Source organism: Chiloscyllium punctatum, chromosome 23, assembly GCF_047496795.1.
Source record: "Chiloscyllium punctatum isolate Juve2018m chromosome 23, sChiPun1.3, whole genome shotgun sequence".
NCBI lineage: Eukaryota > Metazoa > Chordata > Chondrichthyes > Orectolobiformes > Hemiscylliidae > Chiloscyllium > Chiloscyllium punctatum.
The window spans coordinates 33,047,245-33,070,315 of NC_092761.1; positions in this window are offsets into that span (position 1 = coordinate 33,047,245).

The following is a 23,071-nucleotide window of genomic DNA, read 5'->3' on the forward strand; positions in this document are numbered from 1 at the left end:
GAGTGCTGTGGGAATGCTTCGCTGTGAGAGTGTCAGTACTGATGGAGTGCCACACTGTCAGAGGGTCAGTGCTGCGGGATTGTCACACTGCCAGAGGGTCAATACTGAGCGAGTGCTGCACTGTCAGAGTGTCAATACTGAGGGAGTGCTGCACTGTTAGAGGGTCAGCACTGAGCGAGTGCTGCACTGTCAGATTGTTAGTACTGAGGGAGTGCTGCACTGTCAGAGTGTCAGTACTGAGGGAGTCCTGCACTATCAGAGGGTCAGTACTGAGGGAGTGCCACACTGTCAGAGGGTCAGCACTGAGGGAGTCCTGCACTATCAGAAGGTCAGTATTGAGGGAGTGCCACACTGTCAGAGGGTCAGTACTGAGGGAGTGCCACACTCTCAGAGTGACAGTGCTGAGGCAGTGCTGCACTGTGAAAGTGTCAGTACTGATGGAGTGCTGCCCTGTCAGAGGGACAGCACTGATGGAGTGCTGCAATGTCAGAGGGTCAGTACTGAGTACACTGCAGCACACTGTCAGGGGGTCAACACTGAGGGAGTGTCACACTGCCGGAGGTTCAGTGCTGAGGGAGTGCTGCACTGCCAGCGGGTCAGTACTGAGGGAGTGCCACACTGTCGGAGGGTCAGTGCTGAGGGAGTGCTGCACTGTCAGAGGGTCAGTAATGAGGGAATGCTGCACTGTCAGATGGTCAGTACAGAGGGAGTGCTGAAATGTCAGAGGGTCAGTACTTAGGTAGTGTCATACTATCAGAGGGTCAGCACTGAGGGAGTGTCACACTGTCAGCGAGTTATGCTGAGGGAGTGCTACACTGCCAAAGGGTCAGTACAGAGGGTGTGCAACACTCTCAGAGTGTCAGCACTGTGGGAGTGCCTCAGTGTCAGAGTGACAGTATTGAGGGAGTGCTGCACTGTCAGAGGGTCAGTATTGAGGGAGAGCTGCACTGACAGTGACAGTATTGAGGGAGTGCTGCACTGTCAGAGTAACAGTATTGAGGGAGTGCCACACTGTGAGAGAGTCAGTACTGAGGGAGTTCTGCACTGTCAGAGTATCAGTACTGAGGGATTGCTGCACTATCAGAGGGTCAGTACTGAGGGAGTGCCACACTGTCAGAGGATCAGTACTGAGGGAGTGCCACACTCTCAGAGTGACAATGCTGAGGGAGTGCAGCACTGTGAAAGTGTCAGTACTGATCGATTGCTGCCCTGTCAGAGGGTCAGCACTGAGGGAGTGCTGCAATGTCAGAGGGTCAGTACTGAGGGAGTGCTACACTGCCAGAGGATCAGTAATGAGGGAGTGCTCCACTGTCAGCTGGTCAGTACTGAGAGAGTGCTGCAATATAAAAGGGTAAGTACTGAAGGAATGCTGCACTGCTCAACGGTCTGTACTGAGGGAGTGCTGCAATATCACAGGGTCAGCACTGTGGGAGTGCCACACTGTCAGACGGTCAGTATTGAGATAGTGTTGCTCTGTCAGAGGGGTCATTACTGAGTGAGTGCCACACTGTCAGAGCATCAGTACTGAGGGAATGCCACACTGTCAGAGAGGTCTGTGCTGAGTGAGTGCTGCAATGTCAGAGGGACAGTACTGAGGGAGTGCTGCAATGTCAGAGTGTCAGCACTGAGGGAGTGTCACACTGTTAGCGGGTGAGTGCTGAGGGAGTGCTACACCGCCAAAGGGTCAATTCAGAGGGAGTGCGACACTGTCAGAGGGTCAGTGCTGAGGAAGTGCTGCACTGTCAGAGGGTCAGCACTGTGAGAGTGCTGCACTGTCAGAGGGCCAATACAGAGGGAGTGCTGCATTGTCAGAAGGTCAGTACTGAGGGAGTGTTGCAGTATCAGAGCATCAGGTATGAGGGAGTGCTGCTCTGTCAGAGGGTCAGTACTGAGGGATTCCTGCATTGCCAGGGAGTCAGTGGAGAGGGAGATCATCATTATCAGAGGGTCGGGACGTAGGAAGCGCTGAAATTCACAGGGTAATTAGTGAGAGAGAGCTGAGCTGTCAGAGGGTCAGTACTGAGGGAGTGCTGCACTGTCAGGCTGTCAGTACTGAGGGAGTGCTGCGCTGTCAGAGGGTCAGTACTGAGGGAGTGCCACACTGTCAGAGGGCCAGTGCTGAGGGATCAACTCACTGTTGGTCAGTCAGTATTGAGGGTGTGTTGCATTGCCAGAATATCTGTACTGAGGGAGTGCTGCCCTGTCAGAGGGTCAGTACAGAGGTAGTGCTGCATAGCCAGAGAGTCAGTATAGAGGGAGTGCAGCATTGTCAGAGCGTCGGGACGGAGGAAGCGCTGAAATTCACAGGATAATTCGTGAGAGAGAGCTGAACTGTGGGAGGCTCAGTACTGAGGGAGTGCTGCACTGTCAGCGGGTCAGCACTGAGGGATAGCTTCAGTGTCAGAGGGTCAGTACTGAGAGGGTGCTGCACTGTCAGAGATTCAGTGCTGAGTGTTTGCTGCACTGTCAGAGGGTCACGACAGACAGAGTGCTGCACTGCCAAAGGATCAGTACTGATGGAGTGCCGCACTGTCAGAGTGTCAGTACTGAGGGAGTACCACACTGTCAGAGTGTCAGTACTGAGGGAGTGTTGCACTGTCAGAGTGTCAGTACTGAGGGATTCCTGCACTGTCAGAGTGTCAGTACTGAGGGAGTGCTACACTGTCAGAGGGTCAGTACTGAGGGAATACTGCACTGTCAGATGGTCAGTACTGCGGGCCTGTCACACTGTCAGCGGGACAATACTGAGGGTTTGCTGCACTGTCAGAGGGTCAGTACTGAGGGAGTGCTGCACTGTCAGATTGTCAGTACTGAAGGAGTGCCACACTATCAGAGAGACAGTATTGAGAGAGTGTTGCACTGTGAGAGAATCAGTACTGAGGGAATGCTGCACTGTCAGAAGATCAGTACTGATGGAGTGTCACACTGTCAGAGGGGTTATTACTGAGGGAGTGCTGCACTGTCAGAGCATCAGTTCTGACTGAGTGTTACACTGTCAGAGAGTCAGTACTGAGGGATTGCTGCAGTGTCAGAGGGTCAGTACTGAGATGGTGCTGCACTGTCAGAGGTTCAGTACTGAGGGTTTGCTGCACTGTCAGAGTGTCAATACAGACAGAGTGCTGCACTGTCAGTGGGTCAGTACTGAGGGAGTGCGGCACTGTGAAAAGGTCACACCGCGGGAGTGCTGCACTGCCAAAGGGTCAGTACTGAGGGAGTGCTGCACTGTCAGAGTGTCAGTACTGAGTGAGTCCTGTACGGTCAGAGTGTCAGTCCTTTGGGAGTGCCACACTGTCATATGGTCAGTACAGAGGGAGTGCTGCACTGTCAGACGGTTAATACTGAAGGATTTCTGCACTATCAGAGTATCAGTACTGTGGAATTGCTGCACTGTCAGAGTGTCAGTTCTGAGGGATTGCTGTACTGTCAGAGGGTCAGTACTGAGGGAGTGCTGCACTGTAAGAAGGTCTGTACTGAGGGAGTGTCACACTGTCAGAGGGGTTATTACTGAGGGAGTGCCACACTGTCAGAGCATCAGTTCTGAGGGAGTGTTACACTGTCAGAGAATCACTACTGAGGGAGTGCTGCACTGTCTGAGGGTCAGTACAGAGGGAGTGCTGCACTGTCAGAGGCTCAGTACTGAAGGAGCGCCACACTGTCAGAGTGACAGTATTGAAGGAGTGCTGCACTGTGAGAGAGTCAGTACTGAGGGAATGCTGCTCTGTCAGAAGGTTAGTACTGAGGGAGTGTCACACTGTCAGAGGGGTTATTACTGAGGGAGTGCTGCACTGTCAGAGGGTCAGTACTAATGGAGTGATGCATAGCCAGAGGGTCAGTACTAATGGAGTGATGCATAGCCAGAGTGTCAGTGTAGAGGGAGTGCAGCATTGTCAGAAGGTCGGGACGTAGGAAGCGCTGAAATTCACAGGGTAATTAGTGCGAGAGAGCTAAACTGTGAGAGGGTCAGTACTGAGGGAGTGCTGCACTGTGAGCGGGTCAGCACTGAGGGATTGCTGCACTGTCAGAGGGTCAGTACTGAGGGAGTGTGCATAGCCAGAGAGTCAGTATAGAGGGAGTGAAGCATTGTCAGAGGGTCGGGACGAAGGAAGAGCTGAAATTCACAGGATAATTAGTGAGAGAAAGCTGAAGTGTGAGAGGGTCAGCACAGAGGGATTGCTGCAGTGTCAGAGGGTCAGGTCTGAGAGAGTGCTGCACTGTCAGAGGTTCAGTACGGAGGGTTTCCTGCACTGTCAGAGGGTCACTGCAGAGAGAGTGCTGCACTGCCAAAAGGTCAGTACTAATGGAGTGCCGCACTGTCAAAGTGTCAGTACTGAGGGAGTGTTGCCCTGTCAGAGTGTCAGTACTGAGGGATTCATGCACTGTCAGAGTGTCAGTACTGAGGGAGTGCTGTACTGTCAGAGGGTCAGTACTGATGGAGTACTGCACTGTCAGATGGTCAGTACTACTCGACTGTCACACTGTCAGCGGGTCAGTATTGAGGGATTGCTGCATTGTCAGAGGGTCAGTACTGAGGGAGTGCTGCACTGTCAGAGGGTCAGTACTGAGGGAGTGCTGCACTGTCAGATTGTCAGTACTGAAGGAGAGCCACACTGTCAGAGAGACAGTATTGAGAGAGTGTTGCACTGTGAGAGAATCAGTACTGAGGGAATGCTGCACTGTCAGAGGGTCAGTACAGAGGTAGTGCTGCATAGCCAGAGAGTCAGTATAGAGGGAGTGCAGCATTGTCAGAGCGTCGGGACGGAGGAAGCGCTGAAATTCACAGGATAATTCGTGAGAGAGAGCTGAACTGTGGGAGGCTCAGTACTGAGGGAGTGCTGCACTGTCAGCGGGTCAGCACTGAGGGATAGCTTCAGTGTCAGAGGGTCAGTACTGAGAGGGTGCTGCACTGTCAGGGATTCAGTGCTGAGTGTTTGCTGCACTTTCAGAGGGTCACGACAGAGAGAGTGCTGCACTGCCATAGGATCAGTACTGATGGAGTGCCGCACTGTCAGAGTGTCAGTACTGAGGGAGTACCACACTGTCAGAGTGTCAGTACTGAGGGAGTGTTGCACTGTCAGAGTGTCAGTACTGAGGGTTTCCTGCACTGTCAGAGTGTCAGTACTGAGGGAGTGCTGCACTGTCAGAGGGTCAGTACTGAGGGAATACTGCACTGTCAGATGGTCAGTACTGCGGACCTGTCACACTGTCAGCGGGACAATACTGAGGGTTTGCTGCACTGTCAGAGGGTCAGTACTGAGGGAGTGCTGCACTGTCAGATTGTCAGTACTGAAGGAGTGCCACACTATCAGAGAGACAGTATTGAGAGAGTGTTGCACTGTGAGAGAATCAGTACTGAGGGAATGCTGCACTGTCAGAAGATCAGTACTGATGGAGTGTCACACTGTCAGAGGGGTTATTACTGAGGGACTGCCACACTGTCAGAGCATCAGTTCTGAGGGAGCGTTACACTGTCAGAGAATCACTACTGAGGGAGTGCTGCACTGTCAGAGGGTCAGTACGGAGGGAGTGCTGCACTGTCAGAGGCTCAGTACTGAAGGAGCGCCACACTGTCAGAGTGACAGTATTGAAGGAGTGCTGCACTGTGAGAGAGTCAGTACTGAGGGAATGCTGCTCTGTCAGAAGGTTAGTACTGAGGGAGTGTCACACTGTCAGAGGGGTTATTACTGAGGGACTGCCACACTGTCAGAGCATCAGTTCTGACTGAGTGTTACACTGTCAGAGAGTCAGTACTGAGGGATTGCTGCAGTGTCAGAGGGTCAGAACTGAGGGATTGCTGCAGTGTCAGAGGGTCAGTACTGAGAAGGTGCTGCACTGTCAGAGGTTCAGTACTGAGGGTTTGCTGCACTGTCAGAGTGTCAATACAGAGAGAGTGCTGCACTGTCAGTGGGTCAGTACTGAGGGAGTGCGGCACTGTGAAATGGTCACACCGCGGGAGTGCTGCACTGCCAAAGGGTCAGTACTGAGGGAGTGCTGCACTGTCAGAGTGTCAGTACTGAGTGAGTCCTGTACGGTCAGAGTGTCAGTCCTTTGGGAGTGCCACACTGTCATATGGTCAGTACAGAGGGAGTGCTGCACTGTCAGAAGGTTAATACTGAAGGATGTCTGCACTATCAGAGTATTAGTACTGTGGAATTGCTGCACTGTCAGAGTGTCAGTTCTGAGGGATTGCTGTACTGTCAGAGGGTCAGTACTGAGGGAGTGCTGCACTGTAAGAAGGTCTGTACTGAGGGAGTGTCACACTGTCAGAGGGGTTATTACTGAGGCTGTGCCACACTGTCAGAGCATCAGTTCTGAGGGAGCGTTACACTGTCAGAGAATCACTACTGAGGGAGTGCTGCACTGTCTGAGGGTCAGTACGGAGGGAGTGCTGCACTGTCAGAGGCTCAGTACTGAAGGAGCGCCACACTGTCAGAGTGACAGTATTGAAGGTTTGCTGCACTGTGAGAGAGTCAGTACTGAGGGAATGCTGCTCTGTCAGAAGGTTAGTACTGAGGGAGTGTCACACTGTCAGAGGGGTTATTACTGAGGGAGTGCTGCACTGTCAGAGGGTCAGCACTGAGGGATTGCTGCACTGTCAGAGGGTCAGTACTGAGGGAGTGCTGCATAGCCAGAGAGTCAGTATAGAGGGAGTGAAGCATTGTCAGAGGGTCGGGACGTAGGAAGAGCTGAAATTCACAGGGTAATTAGTGCGAGAGTGCTGAACTGTGAGAGGGTCAGTTCTGAGGGAGTGCTGCACTGTCAGCGGGTCAGTACTGATGGAGTGTCACACTGTTAGAGGGGTTATTACTGAGGGTGTGCCAAACTGTGAGAGCATCATTTCTGAGGGTGTGTTACACTGTCAGAGAGTCAGTACTGAGGGAGTGCTGCACTGTCAGAGAGTCAGTACTGAGGGAGTGCTGCACTGTCAGAGGGTCTGTAATGAGGGAGTGCTGCACTGTCAGAGGGTCAGTACTGAGGGAGTGCTGCACTGTCAGAGAGTCAGTACTGAGGGAGTGCTGCACTGTCAGAGGGTCAGAATTGAGGCATTGCTACAGTGTCAGAGGGTCAGTACTGAGAAAGTGCTGCACTGTCAGATGTTCAGTACTGAGGGAGTGCTGCACTGTCAGAGAGTCAGTACTGAGAAAGTGCTGCACTGTCAGATGTTCAGTACTGAGGGTTTCCTGCACTGTCAGAGGGTCACGACAGAGAGAGTGCTGCACTGTCAGTTGGTCAGTACTGAGGGATTGCTGCACTGCCAAATGGTCAGTACTGAGGGAGTGCCGCAATGTCAGTGTCAGTACTGAGGGAGTGCCGCACTGTCAGATGGTTAGTACTGCGGGAGGGTCACACTGTCAGAGGGTCTGTACTGAGTGGATGCTGCACAGTCAGGAAAGCTGGACTGAGGGACTGCTGCACTATCAGAGGGTCAGTCCGGAGTCAGGTTCACACTGTCATGAATCGGTCATGAGAGATCACCGCACTGTTGGACAGTCAGCACTGAGGGCCTGCTTCATTGCCAGCGAGTCAGTATTGAGGGAGTGCAGCATTGTCAGATGGTCGGGATGGAGGAAGCGCTGAAATGTCAGAGGGTCAGTACTGTGAGAGTGCTGCACTGTCAGAGGGTCAGTACTGAAGGTTTGCTGCACTGTTGGAGAGTCAGTACTGAGAGTGTGTTGCAATGTCGGAGGGTCAGTACTGAGGGAGTGCTGCACTGTCAGATTGTCAGTTCTGAAGGAGTGCCACACTGTCAGAGTGACAGTATTGAGGAAGTGCTGCACTGTGAGAGAGTCAGTACTAAGGGAATGCTGCACTGTCAGAATGTCAGTACTGAGGGAGTGTCACACTGTCAGAGGGGTTATTACTGAGGGAGTGCCTCACAGTCAGAGCATCATTTCTGAGTGAGTATTACACTGTCAGAGAGTCAGTACTGAGGGAGTTCTGCACTGTCAGAGGGTCAGTACGGAGGGAGTGCTGCACTGTCAAAGGGTCAGCACTGAGGGATTTCTGCATTGCCAGAGAGTCAGTATAGAGGGAGTGCAGCATTATCAGAGTGTCGGGACGTAGGAACCGCTGAAATTCAGAGGGTAATTAGTGAGAGAGAGCTGAACTGTGAGAGGGTCAGTAATGAGAGAGTTTGCACTGTCAGAGAGTCAGCACTGAGGGAGTGCTGCACTGGCTGAGGATCAGTATTGAGGGAATGGTGAACTGTCAGAGGGTCAATACTGAGAGGGTGCCACACTGTCAGAGTGACAGTATTGAGGGAGTGCGGCACTGTCAGTATTGAGGGAGTGCTGCAATGTCAGTACTGAGGGAGTGCTGCACAGTCCGAGGGGTCAGTATTGAGGGAATGCTGCAACGTCAGAGAGTCAGTAATGAGAGAGTGCTGCAATGTCAGAGGGTCAGTATTGAGGGTGTGCTGGACTGTCAGCGGTTCAGTTCTGAGGGAGTGCCACACTCTCAGAGGGTCAATATTGAGGAATTGCCACACTGTCAGAGTTGCAGGATTGTGAGAGTGCTACACTGTGAGAGAGTCATAACTGAGGGATCTCTGGACTGTCAGAGTGTCAGTACTGAGGGAGTCTTCCACTATCAGATGGTCAGTACTGAGGCAGTGCCACACTGTCATAGGTTCAGTACTGAGGGAGTGCCACACTCTCAGAGTGACAGTGCTGAGGGAGTGCTGCACTGTGAGAGTGTCAGTTCTGATGGAGTGCCTCGCTATCACAGGGTCAGTGCTGCAGGATTGTCACACTGCCAGAGGGTCAATACTGAGGGACTGCTGCACTGTCAGAGGGTCAGCACTGAGGGAGTGCTTCACTGTCAGAGAGTCAGTACTGAGGGAGTGCTGCCCTGTCAGAGGGTCAGTAATGAGGGAGTGCTGCACTGACAGAGGGTCAGCACTGAGGAAGTCCTGCAATGTCAGAGCGTCAGTACTGAGGGGTTTCTGGACAGTCAGATGGTCAGTACCTAGAGAGTGCTGTACTGTCAGAGGGTCAGTACTGACGGAGTGCGGCACTGTCAGAGGGTCAGTACTGAGAGATTGCTGCAATATAAATGGGTAAGTACAGAAGGAATGCTGCACTGCTAAACGGTCTGGACTGAGGGAGTGCTGCAGTGTCACAGGGTCAGCACTGTGGGAGTGCCACTGCGTCCGTGTGACAGTATTGAGGGAGTGCTGCACTGTCAGAGTGACAGTATTGAGGGAGTGCTGCACTGTCAGGGGGTCAGTATTGAGGGAGTGCTGCACTGTCAGAGTGACAGTATTGAGGGCGTGCTGCACTATCAGAGTGACAGTGCTGAGGGAGTGCTGCACTGTGAGAGTTTCAGTACAGATGGAGTGCCACACTGTCAAAGGGTCAGTGCTGCGGTATTGTCACACTGCCAGAGGGTCAATACTGCCGGAGTGCTGCACTGTTAGAGTGTCTGTACTGAGGGAATGTGCCCTGTCAGTGTGTCAGTTCTGAGGGAGTGCTGCCCTGTCAGAGGGTCAGTACTGAGGGAGTGCTGCACTGTCAGACTGTCAGTACTGAGGGTGTGCTGCGCTGTCAGAAGGTCAGTACTGATGGAGTGCTGCACTGTCAGATGGTCAGTGCTGAGGAATCACCTCACTGTTGGTCAGTCAGTACAGAGGGTCTGTTGCATTACCAGAATATCTGTACTGAGGAGCGCTACACTTTCAAAGGTTTAGTACTGAGTGAGTGCTGCACTTTCAGATGGTCAGTACTGAGGGAGTGCTGCACTGTTGGTCATTCAGTACTGAGAGCCTGCTGCATTGCCAGAGCATCAGTACAGAGAGAGTGCTGCAGTGTCAGAGCGTCAGTACTGCGGGAGTGTTGTAATGTCAGACTTTCATTACTGAGTGAGTGCTGCACTGTCAGAGAGTCAGTACTGAGGGAGTGCTGCACTGTCAGAGGGTCAGTGCTGAGTGAGTGTTGCGCTGCGAGAGGGTCAGTACTGTGGGAGTGCTGCGCTGTGACAGGGTCAGTACTGTGGGAGTGCTGCTCTGTCAGAGGGTCAGTAATGAGGGAGTGTTGCACTGCCAGAAGGTCAGTACTGAGGGAGTGCTGCGCTGTCAGAGGGTCAGTAATGAGGGAGCGTTCCACGATCAGAGGGCCAGTACAGAGGGTGCTCCGCAATGTCAGAGGGTCAGTTCTGAGGGGATGCTGCAGTGTCATAGGGTACAGTACTGAGGGAGTGCTGCACTGTCAGAGGGTCAGTACGGAGGGAGTGTCACACTGTCAGAGGGGTTATTACTGAGGGAGTGCCTCACAGTCAGAGCATCATTTCTGAGTGAGTATTACACTGTCAGAGAGTCAGTACTGAGGGAGTTCTGCACTGTCAGAGGGTCAGTACGGAGGGAGTGCTGCACTGTCAAAGGGTCAGCACTGAGGGATTTCTGCATTGCCAGAGAGTCAGTATAGAGGGAGTGCAGCATTATCAGAGTGTCGGGACGTAGGAACCGCTGAAATTCAGAGGGTAATTAGTGAGAGAGAGCTGAACTGTGAGAGGGTCAGTAATGAGAGAGTTTGCACTGTCAGAGAGTCAGCACTGAGGGAGTGCTGCACTGGCTGAGGATCAGTATTGAGGGAATGGTGAACTGTCAGAGGGTCAATACTGAGAGGGTGCCACACTGTCAGAGTGACAGTATTGAGGGAGTGCGGCACTGTCAGTATTGAGGGAGTGCTGCAATGTCAGTACTGAGGGAGTGCTGCACAGTCCGAGGGGTCAGTATTGAGGGAATGCTGCAACGTCAGAGAGTCAGTAATGAGAGAGTGCTGCAATGTCAGAGGGTCAGTATTGAGGGTGTGCTGGACTGTCAGCGGTTCAGTTCTGAGGGAGTGCCACACTCTCAGAGGGTCAATATTGAGGAATTGCCACACTGTCAGAGTTGCAGGATTGTGAGAGTGCTACACTGTGAGAGAGTCATAACTGAGGGATCTCTGGACTGTCAGAGTGTCAGTACTGAGGGAGTCTTCCACTATCAGATGGTCAGTACTGAGGCAGTGCCACACTGTCATAGGTTCAGTACTGAGGGAGTGCCACACTCTCAGAGTGACAGTGCTGAGGGAGTGCTGCACTGTGAGAGTGTCAGTTCTGATGGAGTGCCTCGCTATCACAGGGTCAGTGCTGCAGGATTGTCACACTGCCAGAGGGTCAATACTGAGGGACTGCTGCACTGTCAGAGGGTCAGCACTGAGGGAGTGCTTCACTGTCAGAGAGTCAGTACTGAGGGAGTGCTGCCCTGTCAGAGGGTCAGTAATGAGGGAGTGCTGCACTGACAGAGGGTCAGCACTGAGGAAGTCCTGCAATGTCAGAGCGTCAGTACTGAGGGGTTTCTGGACAGTCAGATGGTCAGTACCTAGAGAGTGCTGTACTGTCAGAGGGTCAGTACTGACGGAGTGCGGCACTGTCAGAGGGTCAGTACTGAGAGATTGCTGCAATATAAATGGGTAAGTACAGAAGGAATGCTGCACTGCTAAACGGTCTGGACTGAGGGAGTGCTGCAGTGTCACAGGGTCAGCACTGTGGGAGTGCCACTGCGTCCGTGTGACAGTATTGAGGGAGTGCTGCACTGTCAGAGTGACAGTATTGAGGGAGTGCTGCACTGTCAGGGGGTCAGTATTGAGGGAGTGCTGCACTGTCAGAGTGACAGTATTGAGGGCGTGCTGCACTATCAGAGTGACAGTGCTGAGGGAGTGCTGCACTGTGAGAGTTTCAGTACAGATGGAGTGCCACACTGTCAAAGGGTCAGTGCTGCGGTATTGTCACACTGCCAGAGGGTCAATACTGCCGGAGTGCTGCACTGTTAGAGTGTCTGTACTGAGGGAATGTGCCCTGTCAGTGTGTCAGTTCTGAGGGAGTGCTGCCCTGTCAGAGGGTCAGTACTGAGGGAGTGCTGCACTGTCAGACTGTCAGTACTGAGGGTGTGCTGCGCTGTCAGAAGGTCAGTACTGATGGAGTGCTGCACTGTCAGATGGTCAGTGCTGAGGAATCACCTCACTGTTGGTCAGTCAGTACAGAGGGTCTGTTGCATTACCAGAATATCTGTACTGAGGAGCGCTACACTTTCAAAGGTTTAGTACTGAGTGAGTGCTGCACTTTCAGATGGTCAGTACTGAGGGAGTGCTGCACTGTTGGTCATTCAGTACTGAGAGCCTGCTGCATTGCCAGAGCATCAGTACAGAGAGAGTGCTGCAGTGTCAGAGCGTCAGTACTGCGGGAGTGTTGTAATGTCAGACTTTCATTACTGAGTGAGTGCTGCACTGTCAGAGAGTCAGTACTGAGGGAGTGCTGCACTGTCAGAGGGTCAGTGCTGAGTGAGTGTTGCGCTGCGAGAGGGTCAGTACTGTGGGAGTGCTGCGCTGTGACAGGGTCAGTACTGTGGGAGTGCTGCTCTGTCAGAGGGTCAGTAATGAGGGAGTGTTGCACTGCCAGAAGGTCAGTACTGAGGGAGTGCTGCGCTGTCAGAGGGTCAGTAATGAGGGAGCGTTCCACGATCAGAGGGCCAGTACAGAGGGTGCTCCGCAATGTCAGAGGGTCAGTTCTGAGGGGATGCTGCAGTGTCATAGGGTACAGTACTGAGGGAGTGCTGCACTGTCAGTGGATCAGTATGCAAGGAGTGCAGCATTGTCTGAGGGTCTGAACGGAGGAAGCACTGCAATGTCAGATGGTCAGTACTGAGGGAGTGTTGTAATGTCAGAGAGTTAGTACTGAGGGAGTGGCACACTGTCAGAGGGGTCAGTACTGAGGAACTGCTGCACTGTCAGAGGGTCAGCACTGAGGGAGTGCTGCAATGTCAGAGGGTCAGCACAGAGGGAGTGCTGCATTGTCAGAGGGTCAGTACTGAGGGAGAGTTGCACTGTGAGAGAGTCAGTCCTGAGGGAATGCTACACTGTCAGAGGATGTGTACTGAGGGATTGCTACACTATCACAGAGTCAGTACTGAGGGAGTGCTGCACTGTCAGAGGGGTATTTCTGAGGGAGTGTCACACTGTCAGAGTATCAGTTCTGAAGGGAGTGCTACACTGTCAGAGCGTCAGTACTGAGGGAGTGCTGCTCTATCAGAGGGTCTGTACTGAGTGATTCCTGCATTGCCAGAGAATCAGTAAAGAGGGAGAGCAGCATTGTCAGAGGGTCGGGACGGAGGACCGCTGAAATTCACAGGGCAATTAGTGAGAGAGCGCTGAACTGTGAGAGGGTCAGTACAGAGAGAGTGTGCATTGTCAGAGCGTCAGTACTGAGGGAGTGCTGCACTGTCAGAAAGTCAGCACTGAGGGAGTTCTGCAAAGACTGAGGATCAGAACTGAGGGAATGCTGAACTATCAGAGGGTCAGTACTGATGGAGTGCTGCACTGTCAGCGGGTCAGTACTGAGGGAGTGCTGCACTGTCAGATTGTAAGTACTGAGTGAGTGCTGCACTATCAGAGGGTCAGTACTGAGGGAGTGCTGTGCTGTCAGAGGGACAGTACTGAGGGAGTGCCACACTGTCAGAGGGTCAGTGATGAGGGGTCACCTCACTGTTGGTCAGTCAGTATTGAGGGTCTGTTGCATTGCCAGAATATCTGTAGTGAGGAGCGCTACACTGTCAGAGGGTCAGTACTGAGGGAGTGCTACACTGGCAGATGGTCAGGACTGAGGGAGTGCCACACTGTCAGAGGGTCATTCTGAGGGCGTGCTGCACTGTCAGAGGGTCAGTACTGAGGGAGTGCTGCGCTGTGACAGAGTCAGTACTGTGGGAGTGCTGCACTGTCAGAAGGTCAGTACTGAGGGAGTGCTGCGCAGTCAGAGGGTCAGTACTGAGGGAGCGTTCCACTATCAGAGGATCAGTACTGAGGGTGCTCCGCAATGTCAGAGGGTCAGTACTCAGGGAATGCTGCATTTCCAGAGAGTTAGTATAGAGGGAGAGCAGCATTGTCAGAGGGTCGGGACGCAGGAAGCGCTGAAATTCACAGGGTAATTGCTGAGAGAGAGCTGAACTGTGAGAGGGTCAGTACTGAGAGAGTGTGCACTGTCAGGTGGTCAGTACTGAGGGATTCCTGCATTGCCAGAGAGTCAGCGTAGAGGGAGAGCAGCATTGTCAGAGGGTCGGGACGCAGGAAGCGCTGAAATTCACAGGGTAATTATTGAGAGAGAGCTGAACTGTGAGAGGGTCAGTACTGAGAGACTGTGCACTGTCAGATGGTCAGTACTGAGTCAGTGCCACACTGTCAGAGTGTCAGTACTGAGGGAGTGCTGCCCTGACAGAGGGTCAATACAGAGTGAGTGCTGCACTGTCAGATTGTTAGTACTGAGGGAGTGCTGCACTGTCAGAGTGTCAGTACTGAGGGAGTGCTGCACTGTCAGAGGGTCAGTACTGAGGGAGTGCTTCGCTGTCAGAGTGTCAGTACTGAGGGAGTGCTGCCCTGTCAGAGGGTCAGTACTGAGGTAGTGCTGCACTGTCAGAGGATCAGTACTGAGGGAGTGCTGCACTGTCGGAGTGTCAGTACTGAGGGATTGCTTCACTGTCAGAGTGTCAGTACTGAGGGAGTGCTGCCCTGTCAGAGGGTCAGTACTGAGGTAGTGCTGCACTGTCAGAGGGTCAGTACTGAGGGAGTACTGCACTGTCAGACTGTCAGTACTGAGGGTGTGCTGCGCTGTCAGAAGGTCAGTACTGATGGAGTGCTGCACTGTCATTTGCTCAGTGTTGAGGGATCACGTCACTGTTGGTCAGTCAGTATAGAGGGTCTGTTGCATTACCAGAATATCTGTACTAAGGAGCGCTACATTGTCAAAGGTTTAGTACTGAGGGAGTGCTGCAATTTCAGAGGGTCAGTACTGAGGGAGTGCTGCGCTGTTGGTCCGTCAAAACTGAGGCCCTGCTGCATTGCCAGAGCATCAGTAAAGAGAGAGTGCTGCACTGTCAGAGCGTCAGTACTGCGGGAGTGTTGTAATGTCAGAGTTTCATTACTGAGGGCGCGCTGCACTGTCAGAGAGTCAGTACTGAGGGAGTGCCACACTGTCAGAGGGTCAGTACTGAGGGAGTGTTGTAATGTCAGAGTTTCATTACTGAGGAGGCGCTGCACTGTCAGCGAGTCAGTACTGAGGGAGTGCCACACTGTCAGAGGGTCAGTACTGAGGGAGTGCTACCTTACCAGAGGGTCAGGACTGAGGGAGTGCCACACTGTCAGAAGGTCAGTACTGAGGGAGTGCTGCACTGTCAGTGGATCAGTATGCAAGGAGTGCAGCATTGTCTGAGTTTCTGAACGGAGGAAGCACTGCAATGTCAGATGGTCAGTACTGAGGGAGAGTTGTAATGTCAGAGAGTTAGTACTGAGGGAGTGTACACTGTCAGAGGGTCAGTACTGAGGGATTCCGACATTGCAAGAGAGTCAGTAAATAGGGAGAGCAGCGTTATCAGAGGGTCGGGACGCAGGAAGCGCTAAAATTCACAGGGATATTACTGAGAGAGAGCTGAACCGTGAGAGGGTCAGTACTGAGAGAGTGTGCACTGTCAATGGGTCAGTACTGAGGGAGTGCCACACAGTCAGAGTGTCAGTACTGACGGAGTGCTGCTCTGTCAGAGGGTCAGTACTGAGGGAGTGCTGCATTGACAGATTGTCAGTACTGAGGGAGTGCTGCCCTGTCAGAGGGTCAGTACTGAGGGAGTGCTGCACTGTCAGAGTGTCAGTACTGACGGAGTGCTGCCCTGTCAGAGGGTCAGTACTGAGGGAGTGCTGCACTGTCAGATTGTCAGTACTGAGGGGGTGCTGCACTGTCAGAGGGTCAGTACTGAGGTAGTGCTGCACTGGCTGAGGATCAGTATTGAGGGAGTGCTGAACTGTCAGAGGGTCAGTACTGAGGGATTGCTACACTATCACAGAGTCAGTACTGAGGGAGTGCTGCACTGTCAGAGGGGTATTTCTGAGGGAGTGTCACACTGTCAGAGTATCAGTTCTGAAGGGAGTGCTACACTGTCAGAGCGTCAGTACTGAGGGAGTGCTGCTCTATCAGAGGGTCTGTACTGAGTGATTCCTGCATTGCCAGAGAGTCAGTAAAGAGGGAGAGCAGCATTGTCAGAGGGTCGGGACGGAGGACCGCTGAAATTCACAGGGCAATTAGTGAGAGAGCGCTGAACTGTGAGAGGGTCAGTACAGAGAGAGTGTGCATTGTCAGAGCGTCAGTACTGAGGGAGTGCTGCACTGTCAGAAAGTCAGCACTGAGGGAGTTCTGCAAAGACTGAGGATCAGAACTGAGGGAATGCTGAACTATCAGAGGGTCAGTACTGATGGAGTGCTGCACTGTCAGCGGGTCAGTACTGAGGGAGTGCTGCACTGTCAGATTGTAAGTACTGAGTGAGTGCTGCACTGTCAGAGGGTCAGTACTGAGGGAGTGCTGTGCTGTCAGAGGGACAGTACTGAGGGAGTGCCACACTGTCAGAGGGTCAGTGATGAGGGGTCACCTCACTGTTGGTCAGTCAGTATTGAGGGTCTGTTGCATTGCCAGAATATCTGTAGTGAGGAGCGCTACACTGTCAGAGGGTCAGTACTGAGGGAGTGCTACACTGGCAGATGGTCAGGACTGAGGGAGTGCCACACTGTCAGAGGGTCATTCTGAGGGCGTGCTGCACTGTCAGAGGGTCAGTACTGAGGGAGTGCTGCGCTGTGACAGAGTCAGTACTGTGGGAGTGCTGCACTGTCAGAAGGTCAGTACTGAGGGAGTGCTGCGCAGTCAGAGGGTCAGTACTGAGGGAGCGTTCCACTATCAGAGGATCAGTACTGAGGGTGCTCCGCAATGTCAGAGGGTCAGTACTCAGGGAATGCTGCATTTCCAGAGAGTTAGTATAGAGGGAGAGCAGCATTGTCAGAGGGTCGGGACGCAGGAAGCGCTGAAATTCACAGGGTAATTGCTGAGAGAGAGCTGAACTGTGAGAGGGTCAGTACTGAGAGAGTGTGCACTGTCAGGTGGTCAGTACTGAGGGATTCCTGCATTGCCAGAGAGTCAGCGTAGAGGGAGAGCAGCATTGTCAGAGGGTCGGGACGCAGGAAGCGCTGAAATTCACAGGGTAATTATTGAGAGAGAGCTGAACTGTGAGAGGGTCAGTACTGAGAGACTGTGCACTGTCAGATGGTCAGTACTGAGTCAGTGCCACACTGTCAGAGTGTCAGTACTGAGGGAGTGCTGCCCTGACAGAGGGTCAATACAGAGTGAGTGCTGCACTGTCAGATTGTTAGTACTGAGGGAGTGCTGCACTGTCAGAGTGTCAGTACTGAGGGAGTGCTGCACTGTCAGAGGGTCAGTACTGAGGGAGTGCTTCGCTGTCAGAGTGTCAGTACTGAGGGAGTGCTGCCCTGTCAGAGGGTCAGTACTGAGGTAGTGCTGCACTGTCAGAGGATCAGTACTGAGGGAGTGCTGCACTGTCGGAGTGTCAGTACTGAGGGATTGCTTCACTGTCAGAGTGTCAGTACTGAGGGAGTGCTGCCCTGTCAGAGGGTCAGTACTGAGGTAGTGCTGCACTGTCAGAGGGTCAGTACTGAGGGAGTACTGCACTGTCAGACTGTCAGTACTGAGGGTGTGCTGCGCTGTCAGAAGGTCAGTACTGATGGAGTGCTGCACTGTCATTTGCTCAGTGTTGAGGGATCACGTCACTGTTGGTCAGTCAGTATAGAGGGTCTGTTGCATTACCAGAATATCTGTACTAAGGAGCGCTACATTGTCAAAGGTTTAGTACTGAGGGAGTGCTGCAATTTCAGAGGGTCAGTACTGAGGGAGTGCTGCGCTGTTGGTCCGTCAAAACTGAGGCCCTGCTGCATTGCCAGAGCATCAGTAAAGAGAGAGTGCTGCACTGTCAGAGCGTCAGTACTGCGGGAGTGTTGTAATGTCAGAGTTTCATTACTGAGGGCGCGCTGCACTGTCAGAGAGTCAGTACTGAGGGAGTGCCACACTGTCAGAGGGTCAGTACTGAGGGAGTGTTGTAATGTCAGAGTTTCATTACTGAGGAGGCGCTGCACTGTCAGCGAGTCAGTACTGAGGGAGTGCCACACTGTCAGAGGGTCAGTACTGAGGGAGTGCTACCTTACCAGAGGGTCAGGACTGAGGGAGTGCCACACTGTCAGAAGGTCAGTACTGAGGGAGTGCTGCACTGTCAGTGGATCAGTATGCAAGGAGTGCAGCATTGTCTGAGTTTCTGAACGGAGGAAGCACTGCAATGTCAGATGGTCAGTACTGAGGGAGAGTTGTAATGTCAGAGAGTTAGTACTGAGGGAGTGTACACTGTCAGAGGGTCAGTACTGAGGGATTCCGACATTGCAAGAGAGTCAGTAAATAGGGAGAGCAGCGTTATCAGAGGGTCGGGACGCAGGAAGCGCTAAAATTCACAGGGATATTACTGAGAGAGAGCTGAACCGTGAGAGGGTCAGTACTGAGAGAGTGTGCACTGTCAATGGGTCAGTACTGAGGGAGTGCCACACAGTCAGAGTGTCAGTACTGACGGAGTGCTGCTCTGTCAGAGGGTCAGTACTGAGGGAGTGCTGCATTGACAGATTGTCAGTACTGAGGGAGTGCTGCCCTGTCAGAGGGTCAGTACTGAGGGAGTGCTGCACTGTCAGAGTGTCAGTACTGACGGAGTGCTGCCCTGTCAGAGGGTCAGTACTGAGGGAGTGCTGCACTGTCAGATTGTCAGTACTGAGGGGGTGCTGCCCTGTCAGAGGGTCAGTACTGAGGTAGTGCTGCACTGGCTGAGGATCAGTATTGAGGGAGTGCTGAACTGTCAGAGGGTCAGTACTGAGGGAATGCTGCACTGTCAGAGGGTCAGTACTGAGGGAGTGCGGCACTGTCAGATTGTCAGTACTGAGGGAGTGCTGCACTGTCAGAGGGTCAGTACTGAGGGAGTGCTGCACTGTCAGACTGTCAGTACTGCGGGATTGCTTCACTGGCAGAGGGTCAGTACTGAGGGATTGCTACACTGCCAGAGGGACAGGACTGAGGGAGTGCCACACTGTCAGATGGTCAGTACTGAGGGCGTGCTGTACTGTCAGAGGGTCACTACTGTGGGAGTGCTGCACTGTCAGATTGTCAGTGCTGAGGGACTGCTGCACTGTCAGAGGGTCAGTAATGAGGGTGCTCCGCAATGTCAGAGGGTCAGTACTGAGGGAGTGCTGCATTGCCAGAGAGTCAGTATAGGGGGAGAGCAGCATTGTCAGAGAGTCAGGAGTGAGGGAGTGCCACACTGTCAGAGGGTCAGTACTGAGGGAGTGCTACACTGCCAGAGGGTTAGGACTGAGGGAGTGCCACACTGTCAGAGTGTCAGGACTGAGGGAATGCTGCACTATCAGAGGGTCAGTACCGAGCGAGTGCTGCGCTGTCAGAGGGTCAGTACTGAGGTAGTGCTGCACTGTCAGAGGATCAGTACTGAGGGAGTGCTGCACTGTCAGAGTGTCAGTACTGAGGGAGTGCTGCACTCTCAGAGCGTCAGTACTGAGGGAGTGCTGCCCTGTCAGATGGTCAGTACTGAGGTAGTGCTGCACTGTCAGAGGGTCAGTACTGAGGGAGTTCTGCACTGTCAGACTGTCAGTACTGAGGGTGTGCTGCGCTGTCAGAAGGTCAGTACTGAAGAAGTGCTGCACTGGCAGATGATTAGTGCTGAGGGATCACCTCACTGTTGGTCAGTCAATATAGAGGGTCTGTTACACTGCCAGAATATCTGTACTTAGGAGCGCTACACTGTCAAAGGTTTAGTTCTGAGGGAGTGCTGCACTTTCAGAGGGTCAGTACTGAGGAAGTGCTGCACTGTTGGTCAGTCAAAACTGAGGCCCTGCTGCATTGCCAGAGCATCAGTACAGACAGAGTGCTGCAGTGTCAGAGCCTCAGTACTGCGGGAGTGTTGTAATGTCAGAGTTTCATTACTGAGGGAGCGATGCATGTCAGCGAGTCAGGACTGAGTGAGTGCCACACTGTCAGAGGGTCAGTACTGAGGGAGTGCTACCTTGCCAGAGGGTCAGGACTGAGGGAGTGCCACACAGTCAGAGGGTCAGTACTGAGGGAGTGCTGCACTGTCAGATGGTCAGTACTGAGGGAGTGCTGCGCTGTGAGATGGTCAGTACTGTGGGAGTGCTGCACTGTCAGAAGGTCTGCACTGAGGGAGTGCTGCTCTGTCAGAGGGTCAGTAATGAGGGAGTGCTGCACTGTCAGAAGGTCAGTACTGAGGGCGTGCTGCGCTGTCAGAGGGTCAGTTCTGAGGGAGCGTCCACTATCAGAGGGTCAGTACTGAGGGTGCTCCGCAATGGCAGAGCGTCAGTACTGAGGGAGTGTTGTAAAGTCAGAGAGTTAGTACTGAGGGCGTGGCATACTGTCAGAGGGTCAGCACAGAGGGAGTGCTGCAATGTCAGAGGGTCAGCACTGAGGGAGTGCTGCAATGTCAGAGGGTCAGCACAGAGGGAGCGCTGCAATGTCAGAGGGTCCATACTAATGGAGTGCCACACAGTCAGAGGGTCAATAAAGAGGGAGTGCCTCATTGTCAGAGGGTCAGTACTGAGGGAATGCTACACTGTCAGAGGGTCAGTACTGAGGGAGTGCTGCCCTGTCAGATGGTCAGTACTGAGGTAGTGCTGCACTGTCAGTACTGAGGGAGTTCTGCACTGTCAGACTGTCAGTCCTGAGGGTGTGCTGCGCTGTCAGAAGGTCAGTACTGATGAAGTGCTGCACTGTCAGATGATCAGTGCTGAGGGATCACCTAACTGTTGATCTGTCAATATAGAGGGTCTGTTGCATTGCCAGAATATCTGTACTTAGGAGCGCTACACTGTCAAAGGTTTAGTTCTGAGGGAGTGCTGCACTTTCAGAGGGTCAGTACTGAGGGAGTGCTGCACTGTTGGTCAGTCAAAACTGAGGCCCTGCTGCATTGCCAGAGCATCAGTACAGAGAGAGTTCTGTAGTGTCAGAGCGTCTGTACTGCGGGAGTGTTGTAATGTCAGAGTTTCATTACTGAGGGGGTGCTGCACTGTCAGAGGGTTTATCACTGAGGGAGTGTCACACTTTCAGAGTATCAGTTCTGAAGGGAGTGTTACACTGTCAGAGAGTTACTGCTGAGGGTGTGCTGCTCTATCAGAGGGTCTGTACTGAGTGATTCCTGCATTGCCAGAAAGTCAGTATAGAGGGAGAGATGCATTGTCAAAGGGTCGGGATGTAGGAACAATGAAATTCACATGACAATTAGTGAGAGAGAGCTGAACTGTGAGAGGGTCAGGACAGAGAGTGTGTGCACTGTCAGATGGTCAGTACTGAGGGAGTGCTGGACTGTCAGAAAGTCAGCACTGAGGGAGTTCTGCACTGGCTGGGCATCAGTAATGAGGGAATGCTGAACTGTCAGAGGGTCAGTACTGAGGGAGTGCTGCACTGTCAGCGGCTCAGTACTGAGGGAGTGCTGCTATGTCAGAGGGTCAGTAATGAGGGAGTGCTGCACTGTCAGAAGGTTAGTACTGAGGGCGTGCTGCGCTGTCAGAGGGTCAGTACTGAGGGAGTGCTGCCCTGTCAGATGGTCAGTACTGAGGTAGTGCTGCACTGTCAGAGGGTCAGTACTGTGGGAGTGCTGTACTGTCAGAAGGTCTGCACTGAGGGAGTGCTGCTCTGTCAGAGGGTCAGTAATGAGGGAGTGCTGCACTGTCAGAAGGTCAGTACTGTGGGCGTGCTGCGCTGTCAGAGGGTCAGTACTGGGGGAGCGTTCCACTATCAGAGGGTCAGTACTGAGGGTGCTCCGCAATGGCAGAGGGTCAGTACTGAGGGAATGCTGCAGTGTCAGTGGATCAGTATGCAAGGAGTGCAGCATTGTCTGAGGGTCTGAATGGAGGAAGCACTTTAATGTCAGATGTTCAGTACTGAGGGAGTGTTGTAATGTCAGAGAGTTAGCACTGAGGGAGTGGCATACTGTCAGAGGGGTCAGTACTGAGGAACTGCTGCACTGTCAGAGGGTCAGCACTGAGGGAGTGCTGCAATGTCAGAGGGTCAGCACAGAGGGAGTGCTGCAATGTCAGAGGGTCCATACTAATGGAGTGCCACACTGTCAGAGGGTCAATAAAGAGGGAGTGCTGCATTGTCAGAGGGTCAGTACTGAGGGAGTGTTGCACTGTGAGAGAGTCAGTACTGAGGGATTGCTGCACTATCACAGAGTCAGTACTGAGGGGATCTGCACTGTCAGAGGGTTTATCAGTGAGGGAGTGTCACACTTTCAGAGTATCAGTTCTGAAGGGAGAGTTACACTGTCAGAGGGTTACTGCTGAGGGAGTGCTGCTCTATCAGAGGGTCTGTACTGAGTGATTCCTGCATTGCCAGAAAGTCAGTATAGAGGGAGAGATGCATTGTCAAAGGGTCGGGGTGTAGGAACGCTGAAATTCACATGACAATTAGTGAGAGAGAGATGAACTGTGAGAGGGTCAGTACAGAGAGAGTGTGCACTGTCAGAGGGTCCGTACTGAGGGAGTGCTGCACTGTCAGAAAGACAGCACTGAGAGAGTTCTGCACTGGCTGAGGGTCAGTACGGAGGGAATGCTGAACTGTCAGAGGGTCAGTACTGAGGGAGTGCTGCACTGTCAGCGGGTCAGTACTGAGGGAGTGCTGCACTGTTAGATTGTCAGTACTGAGGGAGTGCTGCACTGTCAGAGGTTCAGGACTGAGGGAGTGCTGCACTGTCAGCGGGTCAGTACTGAGGGAGTGCTGCACTGTTAGATTGTCAGTACTGAGGGAGTGCTGCACTGTCAGAGGGTCAGGACTGAGGAAGTGCCCCACTGTCAGAGGGACAGTGCTGAGGGATAACCTCACTGTTGGTCAGTCAGTTTTGAGGGTCTGTTGCAATGCCAGAACATCTGCACTATACTGTCAGAGGGTCAGTACTGAGCGAGTTCTGCACTGCCGGAGGGTCAGTCCTGCGGGAGTGCCACACTGTCAGAGAGTCAGTACTGAGGGTTTGCTACACTGCCAGAGGGTCAGGACTGAGGGAGTGCCACACTGTCAGAGGGTCAGTACTGAGGGCGTGCTGCACTGTCAGAGGGTCAGTACTGAGGGAGCGCTGCACTGTGACAGGGTCAGTACTGTGGGAGTGCTGCAC